Genomic DNA, 16,724 nt, shown 5'->3' with positions numbered 1-16,724 from the left:
TTAACAATGCTTTTAAATAATTTTTTCAGTGAAATGTGCACTGATCCTCACTTAACTAATATTCCTCCTGTTTATTTAGATAATATATTTAAAAAGACTAATTCTTCTTAGTTGTCAAGGTGCACAGATCAGTTTTGCAAGAACTTTTCATGGAACTCACTTTGCAGCATGAAGCAAGGGAAGGGTCTTAACACAGAACTTTATTCAACATTAAAATACAGTTTGGTCTTAATATTAACTCTGCTTTTTGGTATTTCCCAAACAATAAATCATTCCTTTATCTCTTCCTTAATAACTGTCCTCCCCATAACTAACAAAGTCACATACTCTGTGAAGAAATTGTTAAATGTAATAATTAAAATTCATGAAAAAATACAGGTTTAAAGGTTTGCCAGCATTCTCCCCGATTTAATTAAACACACCAAAACTGTGTTTGTTAGGGGGAGGAGGAGTGTGGATCATTTCTGCACTTTGTTTCCTTATCATACATGCATACATACAAATAGTTCAAGCACAGGTGTTAATGTCCTTCTAGCCTGCCAGCATACCAAAACAGTTGTTTCCATATTAACAGTCCAGACTGTTTTTTTTTAAATATCTGAACTAGTGCTTGCTTTAATGTAATTTGCTAGTTTGTTCTTTGCATCAGCTGCTTTCTCAGAGAACCAATTTGTACACTTTTCATTCCTATAGAATTTTCTACATAGGTGGTTTGATGATTTTTCTATGACTTTTTGATGGGCTGATAAATAAGTCTGAGCTGATCACTGCTTTGTTTTTCAAATTTGTAAAGGCCTTCAAATCCATAAAATGGGAATACATATGGAACATCATGCCAGCAACAGATTTTCCCCATAAAATTCTTAAGTAGAGTAAAATTATTTTATAATTCTCCTCAGGCTTCAATTATTACTGACCACTTGATATCTGACCCATTCCCACTGAATAAAGGTACACATCATGGCTACCATTAAACAGGATTTTAAATAACTCCCCTTAATATTTTGGTTTGTCTTCATATGGTATGGAAAAAAATATGTGTGCTGATTACTTTATGATCCTTACCAGGGATCCAGACTTACCCACTATACACATATTACTGAAAAAAATTCAGGGAGAGATCAGGGCTGCAAGTTAACATGCCTAACACTAAATTATTTTCCGTGAGTCCTGCTTATAAAGCCTTTTACCTCATTGATATATTTCTCCTTTTACAATGGTACAGATCTTATCCTAAGTATTTAACTCTTAAACTTCACTTGGAAATTTCACAAATGTTGAAGCTTAACTCCCAGTCTATGTGGGATAAGATAGGTATTTGGCTCCAGTCATATAGAAGATTAAAACTTTATCTACTGGGGTGCATCCCAGGTAAAAATGTTCATCTCCCCATTACTTTTTTATATCTTCAGGCATATATTGATGACAGTTTAGTTCCTTTAACCAACTATTTGATTTAAACCTTATTTAAGAAGATTGAGAAACTCCTAAATGAGTACTTTGCGTTCACAATAGGAAAATGTGTGAAACAGGTGGTGAGGTTAATGTTATCTTTTTTTGTGTGGCTTGGTACACCTGCCTTGGGAAATTATGCCAGAGCCTTTCATCTTGCCAATTTCTTCTCAATTTTCCATGAAAATATATTATATGTGTGATGTCTGTGGAGTCTCAGTTGGTATTCCAAGTCCCTTCCTAAGGACCTCACATGCTGGCACTACCTATATGATATGCATATAGCTCTTAAAGCAGATTTCAAGAGCTCCAGGACTGATAGTAATGTGTTAGTTGAGCAAGGGGTGCAACCATAAAATCAGATGTATACTTTAAATAAAGGAAATAAGATTTTAGTAATCAGGCAAGATAAATGTATCACAGGAAGAAAGACACTAATATTTGCTGGGAGCATGTCATCCTCACTGATCACATTTAGAGTTACACTGGATGTGATTAAGGCTAGTTTAAATTTAAAGATTCAGAGGAAAAAAGTGTGATGTGCAGAGCTGTAGTAACTACAGAGGGATTAAAGTGATCAGTCACAGCATGAAGTTATGGGAAAGAGTAGTGGAAGCTAGGTTAAGAAGGGAGGTGATGATTAGTGATTAGCAGTATGGTTTCATGCCAGGAAAGAGCACTACAGATGCAATGTTTGCTTTGAGAGTGTTGATGAAGAAGTACAGAGAATGTCAGAAGGAGTTGCATTGTGTCTTTGTGGATTTAAAGAAAGCATATGACAGGGTGCCTAGAGATGAGTTGTAGTATTGTATGAGGAAGTTGGAAGTGTCAGAGAAGTATGTAAGAGTGGTACAGGATATGTATGAGGGTAGTGTGACAGCAGTGAGGTCTGTGGTAGGAGTGACGGATGCATTTAAGGTGGAGGTGGGATTACATCAAGGCTCAGCTCTGAGCCCTTTCTTATTTGTAATGATGATGGACAGGTTGACAGAGGAGATCAGACAAGAGTCCCCATGGACTACGATGTTTGCAGATGACATTGTGATCTGTAGTGAGAGTAGGGAACAGGTGGAGGTGACCCTGGAGAGGTAGAGATATGCTCTAGAGAGAAGAGGAATGAATGTCAACAGGGCTAAGACAGAATATATGTGTGTGAATGAGAGGGAGGATAGAGGAATGGTGAGGATGCAGGGAGTAGAGGTGGTGAAGGTGGATGAGTTTAAATACTTGGGATCAACAATTCAGAGGAATGGTGAGTGTGGAAGAGAGGTGAAGAAGAGAGTACAGGCAGGATGGAGTGAGTGGAGAAGAGTGTCAGGAGTGATTTGTGACAGACGAGTACCAGTAAGAGTGAAAGGGAAGGTCTACAGGAGGGTAGTAAGACCAGCTATGTTATATGGGTTGGAGAAAGTGGCACTGACAAAAAGGTAGGAGTCAGAGCTTGACGTGGCAGAGTTGAAGATGTTAAGATTTGCACTGCGTGTGACGAGGATGGACAGGATTAGGAATAAGTATATTAGAGGGTCAGCCCAGGTTGGAAGGTTTGGAGACAAAGCCAGGGAAGCAAGATTATGCTGGTTTGGACAGGTGCTGAGGAGGGATGCAGAGTATATTGGGAAAAAGATGCTAAGCATGAAGCTGCCAGCTAACAGGAAAAGAGGAAGGCCTAAGATAAGGTTTATGGATGTAGTGAGAGAGGATATGCAGGTGGTTGGTGTGACAGAGCAAGATGCAGAGGACAGGAAGAAATGGAAACAGTTGATCTGCTGTGGCAACCCTTGACAGGAGCAGCCGGAAGAAGAAGAGGAAAAAAGCTCATAATCCTCAGCAAAATAAAACTCACTGAGTGTTATGACCTGCTGAGCCTCTCACTTGGAACAATTCCAAAGCAGCAACACAGACTCCATAATGGATATTTTAGATCAGCAAGAGGGATACTGGTAATTTAGTGTAAATGTGCACTGCACCACCTGTGTTCAAGCATCTGCTATGTCTGCCTTAATTCTTCATATTGAAGCTCATAAGCTCTATACCAGTTTCAGATGTCTGGATTGTCCCCAAACTCAGGCTCTTTATGTGGAGCTCCGAATCTCCAAGTCCGTTTCTGATCATGAATATCCTCCATAAGTATTACCCTCTTCCTTCATAAGTATCACCCTCTTCCTCCTATCTTATTCCTTTATTCTCCGCATCAGATTGTCATTCTCCTCTCTTGTAGTGTCTGGAAGACTATACACTGTATAATATGCTAATAGCTAATTACTAGGAAATCCATCTGGTGATAATTACAAGCCTGAACAATAGTTCATATTCCAAGCTTCTTTCTAGCCTCTTGAAGGCAAGGCAAGAAACAATGGGGGAATTCAAGGCTCCCCATCTAATTGCCTAGGTTTACCTTGAAGGTAGTAAGGGTACTAATCTGCTTGATATGTAGTGGGAGATTGTTCCAAAAGTAGTGCATATGTTGAAACACAAATCTATCACATGAATGTCTGCTATTTATATATTGATGATAGTTTAGTTAATTTAACCAACTATTTGATTAACCACTGGAGGTCAAAGAGAGATGGAAATGTCATGACTTGAATGGCCAAACACAGATCCCCATGGAGAAGTCTATAGGAGACTTAGTCTTGGGAGTTGGCTGACAGTCTGTTCTGGCAGCTAAGACATTTGAGTCCATGGATATTTTTAGTTATGAATCACTGAGATCACTCAAGTTTATTGATAACTTTAGAAAAATACATGTCTAAAGGTGCATTATGTAATGTGTCTAAAAAGACATGACTACAGGAGGATTAAGACTTCAGTGGATCTGTAGGTGATGTCTATGGAAATTAGAAGAGCCAAACAAGTTTTCTGAACTACTGTAGAGACATGATGATTAAAAGATAAGGAGTTACAACAGTGCCCAGATCCCTTACAACAGTGTCTGATTGGAGTCGTGTGCCAACTATATGATACATGTTTGGGTAGAAAGTACATTACGGGGTGTAGGAGATAGGATTATGGAAAGAGGGGGGTGAAGAGAAGTTGAGCTGAGGAGGAAGCCCATGGTCCACAGTACATCAAATGCTTCCACTGCCTGATGCTGTTACAGTGGAGGACCCCTGTGTTGAGAGGAGTAGAGGGCTTGAGGTGGTGAGGTGGTCTGCACTGACCATGACAGTCAGACTTCAACCTGCTGAACAGTCTCTTGGACTGGCTGAAGCTGCCTCTCCACTACCTGCTACACCACATCCACAACTGAATCCTGTAGCTCATGGTATGTTAGGCTTGCCAGGTTTCCAGTTGTCTGAGTGCCTACAGTACAGTGCAACCATAGTGACCCTGTGAGGATGTCCATACATGACCAGAGGATGAAAAATCCCCAACCTGGCAGGAAGGGGTTGGGCTGCTCCTAAGAACTCTGAACCTGTGGAAAAATGAACAGAAATAGGAGCAAAACAATATAAGAAAGACCAAGAAATACATAATTAAAATAAGACAAAAGAGAGTGAGTATAAAGAGGCAAACAAGAAATTGAGACAATAAATTCAGTCATAATGTAATACAACAGTGCAATCTTTATTTACATTTTGTAATTAAAAATGTATTCAATAAAATCAAAATTTCAGGAAACTGTGGTAAATAGTGGAACAATCCGTATATTGTTATTAAGTGGTGATGATTTTTACATCTGCAGTCTACTAATACTAATAACATATGCTGACATAACAGAAATGGTTATACATTTGAAATTTCTGGCTGATATGGCTTATGCTGCAGTGGAAGCATTTTACTTCTATTATATTTATATATGAATTATTACTGAATTTATAAAAAATAATTTATTACTTAAAATTTCTTTTTTAAATGTAAACATATATTTTTTGCATACTCACTACTGCCCTCAATAAGTTCCTTTAGTCTCCTGGGCTCGATTATAGGAAATCTTCTCTTCTCTTGATGGAGAACACATAGAAGGTGTTTTTTTATCTCAGATGTACTTTAATCCAGATATACTAATCCATATATCTTCTTTCATGCTAAACTGAAGTTGAAGGATTGCAAGACTTCCTTCCAGTTGTTACATTTTTTTTTGTTTCATACAGCTTGTCTATTTGAGGGGTGGTACTTTATATTACTTGTTTATACAATTCCTTTATAATTTCAGCTTTCCACTATGTCTTATATACTTTACTAGCAGTCATAATTAAGATCATATGAATTTGATCTAAGCAACAGACTTTTAACTTCCCCTCAAATGGACAAACTGTACAGAAGCTATAAACACACACACAATGTAGCATTTGAAAGGAAGTTACAATATTCTTCCAGTTCAACTTGTAGTAAACAACATTATATTTAATTTAATAGATGGCTGCACTAGAAATAGTTCATGGCAAAGTGTACTTTGATAATTTGCTACTTAATATATGTAACCATATAAGTGGTCTAAGTAGAAATGTCTACAGAATTAATCAAACAGTGTATTTCTCAGCATTCTTTGCGTTGGTCATTAACTTGCTACTTTAACCCCCATCACTCCTAATAATGGTTTAATAATAATTTGGATGAAGTGACTGTCTTATGTCATTATCATATTAATAACTAGTTTGTGGCCTACACTAACCAAACCTTTTGTTTCTAAAAAATGTCTGACTGTAGTACAACTAACTACTAAAATAATATATATAAATGAATATATATATATATATATATATATATATATATATATATATATATATATATATATAGAGCTACTTCAGTAGATCGAACTTTTACTAGTTTGAACCACATATGGCCGAGACCATATGTTCGAACTCGTAAAAGTTCAAACACTGAAGTAAAACCACATAAAACCAAAAAAACACAAAACTAAATGTCTATAGAAGGGGGGCTATGCCCCCTGCACCCCCCTTACTTAAATATACCAACTCCGAGATCACACTACATTGTGGAAATGGGAACTCTTCCCTTTCTGCTCTGTATGGAGATCTCCATTAAGTCAGATCGGACTTTTACATTTTCGAACATATGGTCACGGCCATATGTGGTTCGAACTTATAAACATTCAATCTACTGAAGGTGACCCATATATATATATATATATATATATATATATATATATATATATATATATATATATATATATATCAAGTAACAGGGTTTGATTCTCACCTTTGTAAATAAAATCGACAAGGCTTAAAATGGCTCACAAAGGCAGCTAACCTACTATTACCTATAAGGGATTCAGTGCATGCGTACTTAAATAAGCCATTTCAGCATAATTTATTGTGCAAAACAGTGTGATTATTCCTTATCTGATGACTTACGTCATCACTGAACCAGAGTCAACAAATACTCATGCATGACTTTTACAAACAATATTATGAGTTCCTGTTCTGAAATGAAACTTATTTAAAGATAACAAGGAATGTCAGCTGAACAGTCACAGTAGACCATGCACCACGCAGTAAAGCCCACACATATTACTGCATGCATCAGTTGTAGGAATGTCAGCTGAACAGTGACAGTGGACCATGCACTACGCAGTATAGTCCACATATGTCACCACATGCATCAGTTATAGTTTTCATGTTTTTTACAAGAAAGTCAACACTAACATAAATGTCATGGTCCAGAGATTTGGACTTAATTATGCCTATTTACCTGCACAGATGCTGTGAATGAGCCTGCTGCATGGGGTCACTTACTGCTATTGCCAGTTAATCATCATCAGTCATAGTAGGACTGGACGTGGGAGCAAAGGTCACTTCATTAGCAGACCAATGCATGGTCATGTTATGTAGAATGCAGCATGCAGTAAACACGCTGCATACAGTAGCTTGGTCATACTGAAGGTACTCCCAGAATAGTCTGGGCATCTAAACTGACTTTTTAATGTGCCAAAGACTCAGTCTTACAGGGCAGTATGAAAGTTATCTTCGACAGCTGCAGATGGTGTCATCAGCCATGCTTACAGTGTTTTAGTTTTTATTTTTATTTATATATTTAACATCTGTTTACTGGGAAATTCCGACTTAGAACTAAGCCACTTTTCAGCAGAGGCCTTGGGAGAAATGCTCCAGATGCCTGTTAAAATAAGGAAAATGAGGGAGAGGTGAAGCAAAGAAAGTGTTTTAATACCGAGCAATACATTTTACTATGAATAACTGCTTAAATGATTAAAGAATAATATATTTCCACTTATAGGCAAGATAACCATTGGGCATCTTACTATGCAGAAAGAAGAGGTAGAGTGAGCCAATAAGCCAGATATGGGAATAGTGGGTACTACCAGGATGCTGGGCAGACATGATAATGCACCTCATGCATCATGCAACACCACCTGGAAATTTATATAATGATAGGTCTTTCTATTGTAGTACTGTTCACCCTGTGAACTAGATGATGCCCTAATCACAATGTGGTTGCAATCTATTACACCAAGCTTCTAAGGTTAATGTCTCACCACATAAAAGGCACTCACAGTCTGAATTCAGTCCTGAGGTGACAGTGGTAATCCCCACATATCAAGAGCACATCCAGGAGGTAAAACTGTACATACCTCGTTATCCACAGGGATAGCAAGATCACGTATCACCAGTACCCCCATGGAGGCCAGACATGTTCACTACCCTATATCGCCATCTTCTTGGTTGGAGTTTTGCCATGGCCAAGACAAGCAGCACACATGGAGAAACAGCAAGGCTAACAGAAAGTGAAAGTATCTTCTTGGGCTGCAATGACATAGAAACGGTGTGATTCTGCCTTTTATAATAAGTCTTCACACAGAATGTAAATATGTCAAATTCTGACTATGAGTTGCAAACAGGTGAGAGAAGGAGTTGTTTATCTAGGAGAATTTATATTATTTCTCATTTACATTTCATTATTTGTTCAGTTGCTTAAGTTTATTTGCAACCATAATACATTAGCTTAAATGGACTCTATGAATAGCGCCTTTTCTGTGCAAAACAGCATGGATTGTCTTGATGCATTCACATAACAATTATGAATACCACCCTCTGACTCTAACTACATGGATTAGCTCTCCAGTGCTCAACATACAGATTTATATGCAGATTTTCAAGTCTATAAATAATGCCTGCTTGGGGAATTGTATCCTTGGCGTTGCCTGGTCTAAATATGCTGTAGCAGTTATTGTGTAACTGCTGTGCTCTGTATCCATGACCTCCTCAATTAAATTAATAAGGTTGGAGAGACAGGATCTTCCTTTGCCAAAGCTGAATTTATCAGCATCCAGGGTTAAAAGACTGTCACTGTCCAGGTTACATTTATGTTCCATAGCTTTACATATGAGGCTAGTGAGATTAATGGGTCTGTACGTACCAAGATCTCTGATTGGGTCATCCTTGTATAAAAGCATTATGAGGGCTATTTTAAAGGTATCAGGAATGTTATCAATGGGGAGCCTTAGATCAAAGAGGTTAAATGGGGTTCAGTTAAGCCATGTCCTGTATTTATAATCAAGTAACGTGATACATTATCAAGGCCTATAAATGAAAACTACTAGATATCCTCTCCGTCTGTCTTATTTACATGGACATTAAGCCTGCTGTCTAACCCTGGCTGTCTCCTTGCTATATTTTTGGGTTGACGTTTTTCCTCCTCTGTAGTCACACATTAGATGCAATGTTTTATGTAGATTATTAGCATACAATCAACACTCTGGAACCTTCATATCCCAGACTCTCTTCCATGGCCCATATTTCTGTGTTACTAACAGTATCTATGCTGCCTTCCTACATTACACTTTTCAGATTCACATCTCCCTACGTGAACTCCTTGAATTATAGATTAGGACTAGGCAGTCATTGGCTCAGTTATACTTGTTTACTTCACTGCTATGTTCTGTATCTTACTGTTTTGCTACTTCCTAAGCACCCAATTTTCTCTTATTCTGCTACCACCTTCTCTTTCCTCTTCTAGCTTTGATTAAAAGTATTATTGTTAATATGTACGTGCCAAGCTATGCTAAGCATAGCTGCTCCTTCAAGCTTAAGATTAAGCCTGTCTGTTGCATAGAACTATACTCTCTCTGCTAGATCTCCCAACGCCCCCCATGAGTCCAAGTCTATTTCCCCTTGACCACTGCCATAGTCATTACACTCCTTAATACTGTCTTTTCTCTGTGTGCAGGCTGCTGGTACAGACCTCCATGGTCCTGCTTGCTGTCACCTGACTTATCTCATGTCAGTGATACTTACATGCATGTTTATATCCCCTATTGGTGATCATTCTGTTCACTTTCCTTATACATTTTACTCATTCTGAGCCCCAAGATTACATTCTCTGTGTTTAGTCTCTCCTTTCTCTCTTGACTATGTTCCTCATTCCCTTGGTGACTAAGTCTCAGATCACCAAAACTCCATTTCTTCTCTTCCTTCACACTGGCTCTAGTCTCCTTTGCTTCCTGCCCTCTAACACTAACCATCCTATCTGTAACTACTTCCTCCGCTCTCCATCCTTTTCATGTTTTTCTTGATTGACTCCTTCGCTATGGTGAAGGCAACCTATTTCCCATTACTCCTGTGATCTTTCTACAAAACCCCACCACTAAAATAACAATGTCTTGAAACCCTGTCCCCTCTTCAGTGAATTAAAAGTGCATCTTGAAATACTTAGGGGTTCACAGATTCATAGGTAAGAAGTAGTCTAGCTGTCCTTGTGGGCCATTTCAGCATATCTCTCTTTCTGTGCTTGAATTAAACTTTCCCATTTGGTTAGAGATTGACATTACCCATCCCATGGTCAATAATTATATATTACCCCTAATAAGAATAACTAGAACCATACCATAGATAATTTGAGGTGATTCATACATGGATTAAAGCATTTAGTAGCTGCTACTGTCCAGGTGACAGTCCTGTCGTAATTTTCTGGTCCCCTTCCATATATCCAAGTTGTGCTTGAATATGGACAGGGATGACCTTTGATTTTTGTGGATGCAGAGTCTGTTCCAGAGCATCAGTATCTTCTGTTAGATACACCTGTCCCTACAAACTGTTCTGCTGATGTTGTAGAACAGGTTTAGATCCCTGGAGTGGGTATTTCTGATGCCATATGACTTGTGGAGGTGCAGTAAATCCATCATTATTAGGCCGGAGGACACCTTGTATGCCAGACACAGGTCATCTCTTAGCAGTCTGCAGTGTTTAACGCACTTTAGTTGATACAATCATTCCCTTTGTTTAGTTCTTTGACAGAGGAACCACATCATCGATATGAAGAATTAAAAACAAATTAATCTGAGATGCTGATCAAACTAATTTGGAGCTATCTGTTTCATTTAGGAAACATATCAAGACCTCCACAATACAAAGGAATGATTTCTGAAGGGTCATATTTGCAGATCGGATTAGTGATGTTCTTATAAAGAGACAAGGCGTAGATGCATTTAATCTGAATAAGCCTAGAGCCGTCAGGTATAAGCTTAAAATGCCATCTTTCTCTTTTCTCTGTACTTGTTTCATCATCACATAAAATATAATTTGCAACATCATTTTATTGAACGAATTATTATAATCAGTATATTTTATTAAGAGGCATGATTCTTCTCTTTCAGACAACTTCATAGTCACCCATTATAAACATATTATAATACAAAACAGGAATGTGCATTTTAATAAAACAGTAATCTATACAGTCAGTATAGCAAAGTGTGCCTAACACCCTTGACAGTAAACTGGCTAATGTTCTTTTGCTCCCAAGTAGCCCATGTAATAATTATTTCGAGGATGCCCATGTCATTCAGAAAAAATGTATTTGGAGTTTTATATACTGTGCCAAATAAATTTGCAAGTTTTATGTGTAATTTATTATTATCTGATTAAGTACTGAATTTTTGTACTTCAGTAAACAGGTGTGTAATTTGTCCTTTGTTCACTTACAGCTTTCCCTGGCACAATCTCCTGCTATCTCCTGCTATGCAATGTCAATATCTTTAGCTTCTGTGCTTTTCCTCTCATTCTTTTGATTATTCAGTTGACAGATTCATCAATCGGCCATCACTAAGTATTTATGTTAAGAATGAACACTAAACAAATTACTGCCTCAGTCACCCATTCTAAATATAGATGTACAGCAGAAACAGAATTTTACATCAGCAGTCCGTGAAAGTACAGTAACAGACGTAGATGTAGCTGTCATATGCAGCTTCATATATGTATGGTAGGTGTGCAACATGCAACGTGACCATGAATAGATCATAATCATACTTGATAATTCTGGTGCTGTATCCATCAGGAGCAGCGAACTTGGGGAATCTTTTTAAACATCAGGATTAAAATCTAACACACATAATAATAATAATAATACTAATAATAATAATAAATAAAAAAGAAAGAAAGAAAAAACATTTTTTTTGAAGTACCAAGATGTTTGTCAAATGTTGCTGTACCTTTAGCTATATAAGTTATATACTGCTAAGGATGCAACAGACAGCCAGATTAAATGCTTCAAGGCAACTTCCATGTGCTAAAAACAAAGCTGACTAAAAAGTCAGATGTGGGCCTCAAGCCCTTCAGGGGTTTCTTGCATTACTTTTGGTGGCCATCAAGGATCAACAGTCACCTAAGAAATTCTCTTAGGAAAAAAAATCTCCACTTTTTATTTATTTTTCTAAACAAGAAACATCTTTATTAAATTATCACTTATGATATAGGCAATCATACATTTATATAAATGCAAACAAACCATATTGACATAATTTTAGTTGCAAACATTATAATCTATCCAATCATTATCAGTCAAATATTACATGGCTCATTCAAATCCTGCCTTCTTTTAAACCTCATTCCTCCCCTGTATGTATTGTTCCCACAATTCCCATTGTTCCTATGTAATGTGCTCCTACCCTTTTTAAAAGGTCCCAGTTCCAGTTGTTTTATCTCAGTTACTATATTCAATACTTCTAGCAAAGTTGGTTTAGACTTTGATTTACATTTTTTTCTAGTAATTGCTATTTTGGCAGTCACCATTATTACACTCAGCAAGGCAGTTCCAATTCTGTATCATAACTCAGAAAAATCATTTCCCTAGATACGCCAATTTGCTAACCCAGTATGTCTGATAGAGTAGTCTGTGGGGAATCTTAAAAAGTCTGCCATCTCATTACACACCCATTAAGTGTATTAAGTGAAGCAAGAAAGGGGCTACAATTTCACCAATACCACAATGGTTTAATAGCTGATTCACCATTCCATTTAGAATTAATGACTTTGTTCAACCAACAATGTTTTGATTTAACAAACCTTATGATTAAACATTATAACATACATATCGAGTCTTTGACTAAGGAGGTTTCTGCCTTGAATATGGAAATTACTTCAGCCATTGACTTTTCGAGATATAAATTTGAACTATGAAAGATGCTTTTTTTAGTATAGACCAACTTTTAGAGAGACTTAAACAAAACAAGGTCAAGAAAATGAACAGGGACAGAAACGCATACGATACTGGTAATGCATACCCTAAGCTGTCCAGTGCACAGGTAGCGACTGCCCTTCGTGTTAATATATCACCCTCACAATTGATTAGTGAGGGCACTGATACTAACAATTTGGACAGTTTGGATACTGTGGACATAGATGGGAATGACTGTCCTGTGAGACATAGTGAACGGATTCATAACCAAAATTATAACACTAATACAGCCTCAGCACTACACAATGGAAATGGTAGAAATGAAATAAATCAAAATTTTCATGAGGCCAAGAACACAGGTGTGATCCCAAAAAAGAACTTCAACTGCAACCAAAAGAACCAAAGGACCAAACGAGACTTTTAGTTATGTACTTACCATAACTTTGGATGTATGGGATCCATCTCAACTACATTCATAACAGATGGGTTCGGAGCCGATCCGTCGGCTCCAACTCAGCCGCTATACTAGAACGAAGTCTCTCATTGGCTGGGCTACCCCTTATCCCACAATGCACCACGCGTGCTTCCCCAGATCTTGTTTGTTCACTTTATACATTCATACAGATACAGAAAAAACATATACCAATAACTGTAACCAACTAGAGACCTTCCATAGGAGAGGTTAGCAAGATCTATATTTCCTCCAAATCCAAAAGGTAGGGGGAAGGAGGGTGGGTATGTATGAATGTAGGCGAGATGGATCCCATACATCCAAAGTTATGGTAAGTACATAACTAAAAGATGTAATGGGATCCTATCTCGCCTCATTCATAACAGATGGGACAGCGTCCCTAGCACCTAAAAACCCTGGGTGGCTCATTGGAACACACTCCTGAGAACTGCAGAACCAAATGAAGCTCTGTCTCGGGAAGCCATATCAAGCTTGTAATGAGAAATGAAGGTGTGCGGAGAAGACCAAGTAGCAGCCGCACAAATATCATCTATTGAAACTTTGGAATGAAAAGCTACAGAGGTGGCCATAGCTCTGGTAGAATGAGCTTTGATTGGGAAAGGCAACTCCTTGCCTGAGTGGGAATAAATGAAAGAGATGCAATCCTTAATCCATTTAGCAATGGTGGCTTTGGCAACTGGAAGACCCAACCTATTCTCCGCAAAGGACACAAACAGTTGGTCAGATTTTCTAGTCTGAGTGGTCCTAGCCAAGTAAAAATGTAGTTGCCTGTGAACATCCAACTGGTGAAAGGTATATTCTGCTATAGTAGAAAAAGTTGGGAAGAAAACTGGAAGCTCCAAAGATTGCTGGATGCATAAAGGGGATGCTACTTTAGGCAAAAAAGATGGATTCAATCTAAGGGAAACTCTGTCTTTGTGAAAGATCAAATACGGAGGGGAAGAACAGAGAGCCTGAAGCTCTGAGACACGCTTAGCAGAAGTAATAGCCACTAGAAAAGCCATTTTCCACGATAGGAATTTGATATCACAAGTGGCTACCGGCTCAAAGGGATGGGCAGTTAAGGAGGCCGGAACCAAATTTAAGTCCCAAGGGGGCACGGGATGAGCCACAGGAGGCCTGAGGAGCCAGGTTCCCCTAAGAAAGGACCTGCAAAGTCTGTTAGCCATTAAAGAGGGATCTACAGCAACATGAAAATTAGATATAGCCGCCAGTTGAACTTTAAGTGTGGTGACTGAAGAGCCAGAATGAAATAAGGAAGCCAGAAATTCCAAGACCTGCGGAACTGAGGCCGTAAGAGGATCAACGCCTCGCTGTTGTGCCCAACAAACAAATCTTTTCCATTTGCTGGAATACAGCTTAACGGTAGACGGCTTGTGGGAAGAAGACAAGATGTGCATTACTTCCGAAGAAAGAGAAAGATCTCTAACTAAGGATGGAAGTGGAGTAACCAAGCAGCCAGTCGCAGCGACCGGAGGGACAGATGAGGGAGTCCCAAAGGATTGGATAACAGATCCGGTACTGGGTCCAGAATCCAAGGGCCCTGTGCCGCATACTTCTGAAGAAACGGGAACCAAACCTGACGGGGCCAATGTGGGGCGACCAAAATCATGTCTCACCCGACATGGAGAGCCTTCTGAATCACCCTCGGGAGAAGGGGAATTGGAGGGAAGGCATAAAGTAGACCCGGAGGCCAAGTGTGGGCTAGAGCGTCCCTTGGAGACTGTCCCTGAGAGGGCGTCAGAGTGAAGAACTGTCTGCACTTCACGTTGTTGGGGCTGGTGAACAAGTCGCAACAAGGGAGGCCCCAATTGGCGAAGATCAACGCAGCCACTCTGTTGTTGAGGGACCACTCGTGGGGCAACAGGAGAGTCCTGCTGAGCCTGTCTGCAATCACATTGGCTTTCCCCGGAATGTGCGTGGCTACTAAGAAACGTCGAGAGGCTATGGCCCAGTGCCATACTCTCATGGCCTCCCTGCAAAGGGGGTAGGACCTGGTTCCGCCCTGCTTGTTTATGTGCCAAACTACCGACATGTTGTCGGAGAGAATCGCAATAGTACCTTGGGGGAGAGCATGATAAAGTGCTTGTAACACCAGAAACACTGCTCTCATTTCCAGGACATTGATGTGAAGGTGCGTTTTGCAATCCTGACAAGTGCCTTGGACAGTCCTGTCCAGATAATGACGCCCCCACCCTATCTGGGAGGCATCTGTGGTCACTGTGGCAACAGGAGGCTGAAGAGCGAAAGGACACCCCCGGTCCAGGTTGGACCGACATAGCCACCAACGGAGATCTTGATGACAACTGTCCGTAATCAGAATTTGGTGATCCAAGGGAAGTTCTTGGTATGACCACTGAACCGATAACAGCCATTGCAGCCCTCGCATGTGCAGTCTGGCCAACGGTACTAGGAGGATGGTTGCAGCCATCGTACCCAATAACTGAAGAATCTGTCTGGCAGGAACTCAAGATTTGGGTAACAAAATTTGGACCCGAGATTGTAGAACCTGAATTCTCTCCGATGGCAAAAATGCCCGCATACTTTTTGTGTCTAACTCTGTGCCTATAAAGGTGATATGCTGAGATGGCCACAGCACAGATTTTTTCCAATTGAAAGAGATTCCTAGCAAGAGACCCAAAGTTACTGTGGCCATCAACACTCGAATCAGTAGATGCTTGGAGGTGGCAGTGAGGAGCCAGTCGTCGAGATAAGGAAACACTTGGAATCCGAGACTTCTCAAGTGAGCTGTCACAACTGCCAGACATTTGGAAAACACCCTGGGGGCTGTGGTGAGACCAAAGGGCAGTGCACGAAACTGGAAATGACTGGTTCCCAGGCCGAAGCGCAAATGACTCCTGGACTCCTGACGTATCAATATGTGATAGTAAGCATCCTTGAGGTCTATGGAGCACATCCAGACATCCTTCTCCAATAACGGGAGAATGGACTGAAGATTGACCATCCGGAACTTGGACTTCTTCACAAAATGATTTAAAAGGCTGAGGTCCAAAATGGGCCTTACGTCCCCTGTCTTTTTTGGCACCAAAAATAACCTTGAGTAAGTTCCTGATCCGATCTGGTCGGTGGGGACGGGCTGGATGACCCCTTTTTTTAGCAGCTTTGAAACTTCTACGGCTGCCAGATCCCGTTGACTGGGAGGCACGTCAAGGATTTTCCTTGTAGGAGGAGGGGGCTTGAAAAAGGGGATGAGGTAACCTCCGGTTACAATGCGAAGCACCCACTGATCCTTGGTTATTGATTCCCAAGCCTGTGGGTGTTTCGCAAAATGACCCCCGACTGGCTCCGGAGAAGCACAGCCGGGCCACATCCTAGGGACATTGAGGATAGGAGGAACCACGAAAGGATTTGTGGTCTCCAGAGTTACGGGGGCCTCTGCCACCTCTAGGATGGCGTCTTCCTGAGT

This window comes from Protopterus annectens, chromosome 15.part0 (assembly GCF_019279795.1).
Source record: "Protopterus annectens isolate FY-2018-M chromosome 15.part0, PAN1.0, whole genome shotgun sequence".
Taxonomy (NCBI): Eukaryota; Metazoa; Chordata; order Ceratodontiformes; family Protopteridae; genus Protopterus; species Protopterus annectens.
This window is presented reverse-complemented; position numbering follows the sequence as displayed.